Raw genomic sequence first — 7,908 nt, 5'->3', positions numbered from 1 at the left:
CTATGTTCACAATCGAAGATATTATTGGTAAAATATCTTGATGATTGTACCACGGGATTATAGTATAATTTGTCTTGATTATGAGAGCGATTTTACTCCGACTTCTTGTGCTAGTATACTTAGTATATATTGAGCGGACCAAGTAGAGAAAATATGTTTCTGTACTGAATATATATATATATATATATATATATATATATATATATATATATATATTCATTAAATGAGCTTATACTCCTAATCTTGATATAATTATTATGATCAATGTGATTTGTTTATTGTTTTGATTTATCAAAAGGTACAACTCTATTCAGAGTTAGTGTATGCCTAATACATTGGACAATAACGAATAACATTTGTGAAATGATAATTAGTTGATAGAATCCATGACTCGGTTTTGAGTTTGATGATACCCCTTTATGTAAGCTTATAAGTTTCATGTGAAAATCCGGCTGGTGGATTTTGTATCCGTCACATGAAATAGTTTAAGCAAAATTATAAAGAATTTAATTAGTTGATTAAATTTAATTTTTAGTGATTTAATTTAATTAGTTGGTATTTGGGATCTTAATATGGGGAGTTAAAATAAGTATTAGTGAAATTGTTGAAATTCATATTGAGGAGCTCAATTACAGTTTTTAATGGAATAAGCTTGCAATTAACTATAGTAAGAATTAATTCTTGCAAATTTCTATTTAATACAATAATTAGTAGCCTCTTATTATTTTTGTGGTCCCTGCTATACCTAGTAAAACCCTAGACTGACTTGGGTAAAAAAAAGTAACTTGGGAACATTTTTGGAGCCTTATTTTTGGCTTAAAATGTATCATCTTAAAGAAGACTTTTTTTTCACCCAATAACTGACCTTTTAGAGTTGTATTGTTCTTGCCCACTCAAAAAGCAAATTCGTCCAAAGTCTTACTAGGACCATAGCAGAAGACTGCAGCCCTGGATTCTTGTTGTGTGGAGGATTTGTACCACGTTTTCAAGAGGTTAGTGCTTGTAATCTAGTAATTATAACATTGTCTAGTTTACATGTATTTGATGTTTGGTTTGTCTGCTTGCTTCCGCTGCGCATATTCTGACAATTGGTATCAGACGCCATGTTACATCTAACTAGATAATATACTACAACATGAATAGAGTAACATTAAAACGTGTTGTTTAATGATACATGTTTGGTATGATTATTTTATGTAAAAACGTGATTATTTTTATTAGTATTTTAATTTTGATATTATGGATTAATATACATATGCATAAACAGTAGTGTTATATTTAATGACAATCTGTTTAATTACGTTTTGTTGAATAACAATATTTTCTTAAAAATGTGATTGTTTTCAAGAAAAGTACTATTAGTTCTGAAATTGTAGATTAACAGTGTTGTTTCAATAAAAACGTGGCTGTCTTGAATACTATTAGTTATGAAATTATGAATTAATATACGGAATTATGAATAATGGCGTTTTGAACGAGTGAAAAAACATTCTTTTGTTTTTTTACAATTTTGTTCGAACATAGTTTTTATTAAATAATAATAATAAAAAATATTTTGAGTTCTGAAATAATGAATTAACATACATAAGTATATTATGTGATTTGAAAGAGTCAAAATAATTAAAACCCTTAAAAACGCCAAAAATAGAATTCTACAAATAGTTCATGAATTTGAAATTCTGAAATACTATCGAACTCCGATTGGCCTCAAATTTGGTAGGTTCTTCAAAAATGACCCAGTGATCAATACACATCAGCTCTGCTCATGACGTTTGTCGTTTTTTGGGCATTCGGGGTCGTTTAGATGGGTTTTTGGCCATTTTTCTATTTTCTGGAAATTTTTTTAATATCTTTTTTCAAAGAAAACAGTGATGGTAGGGTTCAATTTTTATGATTTCCAATCATGTTTTACAGTAATATAATGAATTTATATGTTGACATAGGTCTTCTTCCACATCGGATAAGTTCATTATAGATGATTACTGTAGTTTTGCCTCTAGTTATTTGATTACTTGTATTAACTCTCCAACTGAGTTACATGTTGATTTAATGAAACTAGAGTTTATAAAAGTGATATTTACCTATCTTAAATTAACAGGTTACTCTCCATCTGAGTTGGTCCTATTTTAATTTATGGGGTAAATATCTTACATAACTCATATATTTTGCATGAATAGTTAAGTTTCCCTAACGAATTTAACTGTTCAATGAGCATGGTTATATGTGTAATGCGCTATTTTGAATTAAATTTTTTTAAATACATAACTAATGATCTATTTAATGTGAATATCTCTCAGATTAACCATGTCTTCATTCAACCAGCTTACCTCAATTTTGAACCAAAACAAGTTAGAAGGACCGAATTATGTTGAGTGGAGAAGGAACCTTGATATTGTCCTAATTGCTGAAGGTTACAAATTTATAATCACTGAGGAATGCCCAGAAAAACCTGAAAATGCTACTGATGATCAGGTTAAGGCCTATGACAAATGGGTCAAGGCTGATAAGATGGCGCGATGTTACATTCTTGCCTCTACGGCGAATGTTTTGCAACATCAACATCTGTCTATGGGGTCTGCTTATGACATGCTCGAAAGTCTCAAAGAGATGTTCGGTGAGCAAAATCGTGTGGCTAAGCAAACAACCATGAAATCCCTTTTGAACACCAAGATGGCTGAAGGATCATCGGTCAGGGACCATGTTCTGAAGATGATGAGTCTTCTGAATGAACGGGAGGTCCTTGGAGCTGTGATTGATAAGAAATATCAAGTTGAGATGGTCTTGCAGACTCTGCCTTACAGTTTTCAACAATTTCGCTTGAACTATAATATGAACAAAATGGATTTGTCACTGGCGAAATTGTTGAATGAGCTACAAGCGACAGAATCTATTGTCAAACAGCAAGCTCCAATTGTGGCACTCAATGTTGAGAAAGCTTCAGTTTCTAAGTCGAAAGGAAGTAAGAAAAAGAACAAGGCTCAAAAGGTTTTGGCACCTGGAGGTGCGACTGGTGTGAAAAATCCCAAAGGAGAGTGCTATCATTCCAAGCAACCTGGGATCAGAAAAAGCAGTTCCATGCATATATGGCAAAGTTGAATAAGCAAGGTAATTCAAATTTAAATGTCGTCGAAACTTGTTTAGCGGCTGTCTCTACCATGTTTTGGTATGTAGATTCAGGAGCCACTATTTATATATGCACTACTTTGTAGATGTTTCAGGAAACGCGGCGGCTAAGTGAGAATGAAGTTTGCGTTTTTCAAGCCAATGGCGAGACAACACCACCCTTAGCATTAAGAGATATTAGAGTTTTGTTTAGTAATGATAGAGTTTTAGTTTTGAAAGATGTTCTCTATGTACCTTCTATTAGAGGAATTTGATTTCGGTTTTGAAAATAATGGATGCTGGTTATAATATTTATTTTGCTAATAACTCTGCTATTATTAAGTTTAATAAACGTTTTATCTACACTGCTGCTAGAGTACATGACCTTTCTATTCTTGACATACCTCCTCATGCGCTACAACAACCAAAAGAACTAAATAACATTAATCTTCCTGTAACGACCCGGCCGATCGTTTTAAGAATTTACGCCCCGATCCCCTATTAACTGCTTTTTCCGTGTTTGTTTCTGCTATTGTGAGTTGCCGGAAGGAATTATTTGGAGTTTCAGAGAGTTTTGGGATACTTAGTCCCTAAATGAGAGCTTAAGTTTTTGAAATTTGACCGTAGTCGAAATAGTTTGAAGACGACCTCAGACTGGAATTACGATGGTTCTGTTAGCTTTGTTGGGTGATTTCGGGTTTAGGAACATGTTCGGATTGTATTTTGGAGGTCCGTAGCTAATTTAGACTTGAAATGCCGAAAGTTGAATTTTTGAAGTTTCCGGTTCGATATGAGATTTTGGTCCGAGGGTCGGAATGAAATTTTAAAAGTGGGAGTAGCTCCATAGTGTTGAATGTGACGTGTGTGCAAAATTTCAGGTCATTCGAACGAGGTTTGTAGACTTTTTGATCGAAAGCGTATTTTGAGAGTTTTTGGAGTTCTTAGGCTCGAATCCATGGTTAATTCGATGTGGTTTTAGGTGTTTTAAGGATTGGTATAAGTTTGAATCGTGGTATAGGACTTGTTCATGCTTTTGGTTGAGGTCCCGAGGGCTTCGGGATGATTTTGGATGTTTGACGAAAAGGTTTGGAGTTGTGAGTTACAGCTGAAGCTTCAAGGCTGCTATCATAACCGCACCTACGGCTTGGGGACCGCAGGTGTGAGACCGTAGAAGCGGTCGAGCAACCGTAGAAGCGGTTTGAGGCAAAAGGCAATTAACCGCATATACGGTCAGGGTACCGCAGAAACGGCACTGCATCTGTGGTAGAGCAGTCGTAGGTGTGAAAGTCCCCCTTTAATTAAATGTCACAGATGCGATAGGGTCTTCGCAGAAGCGGGACCGCAGATGCGGTTTCACTGGTCAGAAAAGAGACAAAATCGAGGGTTTAGTTCAAAACTTGGAAAAATCAAATTGCAGCTCGGGAGAGGGCGATTTTGGGAGGAATTTGAAGAGGAAGTCATTGGGTAACAATTCCTTACCCCATTTTAGTTGTATTCCATTAATCTATTGTTAGTTTTGTCTTTTAATTTCAGATTGGAAGTGAAAATTGGAAGAAAGTTCTTAGACCTAGAATTCGAATTTTGATTGAGAATATGACCTTGGATTTGGATAATTTTGGTATGCATGAACTCGTGAGAGGATGATGATTTTGAAAATATAAATTTTACCCGATTTCGAGACGTGGGCATGAGGGCGTTTGGTCATTTTACCTAATTTTGCGTATTAGCTTAGAATATATTTGTAGAATCAGTTTCTTGAAGTGTTATTTACATTATGCAATTGAATTGAATAGATTCGGGCCATTTGGAGTCGAGTACTCGTGGCAAGATCATGGTTTCGAGTTGATTTTAAGCTGGTTCTAAGTGGCTTGCCTAACCTTGTGTGGGGGACTTTCCCCTTAGGATTTGTTATTGTGATAATTGAAATACCTTGTACGTAAGGTGACGAGTGTGTACTTGTGCTAAATGTCGAAAATCCCGTTTTCACTAAAATAGCTTAAATTGTGTTTTTCCTTGCCTGCTTGTACTACTTGGAATTTAAGCCTGCTGTTAGTTTAGAGAAGCACGTCTAATTGACTTAATTGCTCTATTTGCTTTAACTGCCTTATTGGTATTATGTGAAGCATGCTAGGTTAGAATTGCCTGTGTTACTTGGGTATGAAGTTGAGTATTCCTTGTGTTATTGTTGTGTGTTTTACTTTGGGACTACGGGACGACATCCCGGGAGATACCCTGCACATATTTATGATTTGAGCTGAAGTGGGGGATACCGAGAGATCCCCAGCACGTGTATTGAGGATACCAAGAGATCCTCGGGATAGCAAGAGATCCCTAGCATATATTGAGGATACCAAGAGATCCTCGGGATACCAAGAGATCCCTAGCAAGAGATCCTCGGGATACCAAGAGATCCCTGGCCTATATGGAGGGTACTAAGAGATCCTCGGGATACTGAGAGATCCCCGGTTACTATCTTTGTGAAGAGTGGTATTTCTTTGTGATTGTTTTTTTGTCTCTGTTTCAGTTGTTGTTATCCTTATTATCACGTATTAATTCTTACTGTTAGTTTTCAACTGTACTGCTTATCTTATTCTGTTATACCTTATATTTCAAATTAATCTCAGTAGGTCCCTGATCTTCCTCGTCACTTCCCGACCGAGGTTAGGCTTGGCACTTACTAAGTACCGTTGTGGTGTACTCATGCCCTTTCTGTGCATGTTTTTCATGTGCAGATCCATGTACTTCGATTCAGACTTATCACTCGTGAGACGAGGCACTTGTAGAGACTCCGAGGTATATCTGCCACGTCCGCAGACCAAAGAGTCCCTTTCTACTCTCCCTTGTTGTATTAGCCCTTCTGTACTTTCGTTTCCTTGTTAGATATTTTGGAGTTAGATGCTTGTAGATATTCAAAGGCTTATGATCATGAGATTCCGAGTTTTGGAAAAAGTTATTAGTTTTTGAGAGTTTATGTTGTGTATGCCAAGCGACACTTTGAAATACTATTTTATTTCACTATTTTGGTTTTTAATTATTTCTTCCGCAAATTGGTTTATTTTTTGCATTGTTAGGCTTACCTAGTCGTAGAGACTAGGTTCCGTCATGATGGTTCACGGAGGGCGAGCCTGGGTCGTGACAAGTTGGTATCAGAGCTCTAGGTTCATAGGAGTCATGAATCACAAGTCGGTTTATTAGAGTCTCGTGGGTCGGTACGGAGGCGTCTGTACATATCTACGAGAGGCTATGTAACCGTTAGGAAAATTTCACTTCATTTGATTTCCCTGTCGTGCGAGAGTTTTGACATCACAATCCTAAACCTCTGTCTTCCATTCTCTCACAGATGGTTAGGACACGTGCTACCAGAGATGATCAAGCACCTGCGCCCCCTGCAAGAGCCGTCAGAGGTCGGGGGCCGGGGAAGAGGTTGAGGTCCCGGGGGCCTCGGGATGATTTTAGATGTTTGACGGAATAGTTTGGAGTTGTGAGTTACAACTGAATCTTCAAAACTGCTGTCATAACCGCACCTGCAGCTTAGGGACCGTAGGTGCGAGACCGTAGAAGCGGCCGAGCAACTGCAGATGCAATTTGAGGTAAAAGGCAATTAACCGCAGATGCGGTCAGGGAACCACAGAAGCGGCACCGGATCTGTGGTAGAGTAGTCGCAGGTGCGGAAGTTCCCCTTTAATGAAATGTCGCAGATGCGACAGGGTCTTCCCAGAGGCGGGACCGCAGATGCGATTTCACTGGTCAGAAAAGGGACAGAATCAAGGGTTTAGTTCAAAACTTGGAAAAATCAAATTGCAGCTCGGGAGAGGGCGATTTTTGGAGGAATTTGAAGAGGAAGTCATTGGGTAACAATTCCTTACCCCTTTTTAGTTGTATTCCATTAATCTATTGTTAGTTTTGTCTTTTAATTTCAGATTGGAAGTGAAAATTGGAAGAAAGTTCTTAGACCTAGAATTCGAATTTTGATTGAGAATATGACCTTGGATTTGGATAATTTTGGTATGCATGAACTCGTGAGAGGATGATGATTTTGAAAATATAAATTTTACCCGATTTCGAGACGTGGGCCTGGGGGCGTTTGGTCATTTTACCTAATTTTGCGTATTAGCTTAGAATATATTTGTAGAATCAGTTTCTTGAAGTGTTATTTACATTATGCAATTGAATTGAATAGATTCGGGCCATTTGGAGTCGAGTACTCGTGGCAAGATCATGGTTTCGAGTTGATTTTGAGCTGGTTCGAGGTAAGTGGCTTGCCTAACCTTGTGTGAGGGACTTTCCCCTTAGGATTTGTTATTGTGATAATTGAAATACCTTGTACGTAAGGTGACGAGTGTGTACTTGTGCTAATTGTCGAAAATCCCGTTTTCACTAAAATAGCTTAAATTGTGTTTTTCCTTGCCTGCTTGTACTACTTGGAATTTAAGCCTGCTGTTAGTTTAGAGAAGCACATCTAATTGACTTAATTGCTCTATTTGCTTTAACTGCCTTATTGGTATTATGTGAAGCATGCTAGGTTAGAATTGCCTGTGTTACTTGGGTATGAAGTTGAGTATTCCTTGTGTTATTGTTTTGTGTTTTACTTTGGGACTACTGGACGACATCCCGGGAGATACCCTGCACATATTTATGATTTGAGCTGAAGTGGGGGATACCGAGAGATCCCCAGCACGTGTATTGAGGATACCAAGAGATCCTCGGGATAGCAAGAGATCCCTAGCATATATTGAGGATACCAAGAGATCCTCGGGATACCAAGAGATCCCTAGCAAGAGATCCTCGGGATATCAAGAGATCCCT

Source organism: Nicotiana sylvestris, chromosome 3 (genome assembly GCF_000393655.2).
Source record: "Nicotiana sylvestris chromosome 3, ASM39365v2, whole genome shotgun sequence".
Classification (NCBI taxonomy): Eukaryota; Viridiplantae; Streptophyta; class Magnoliopsida; order Solanales; family Solanaceae; genus Nicotiana; species Nicotiana sylvestris.
Note: the sequence above shows the minus strand (reverse complement) of the source record.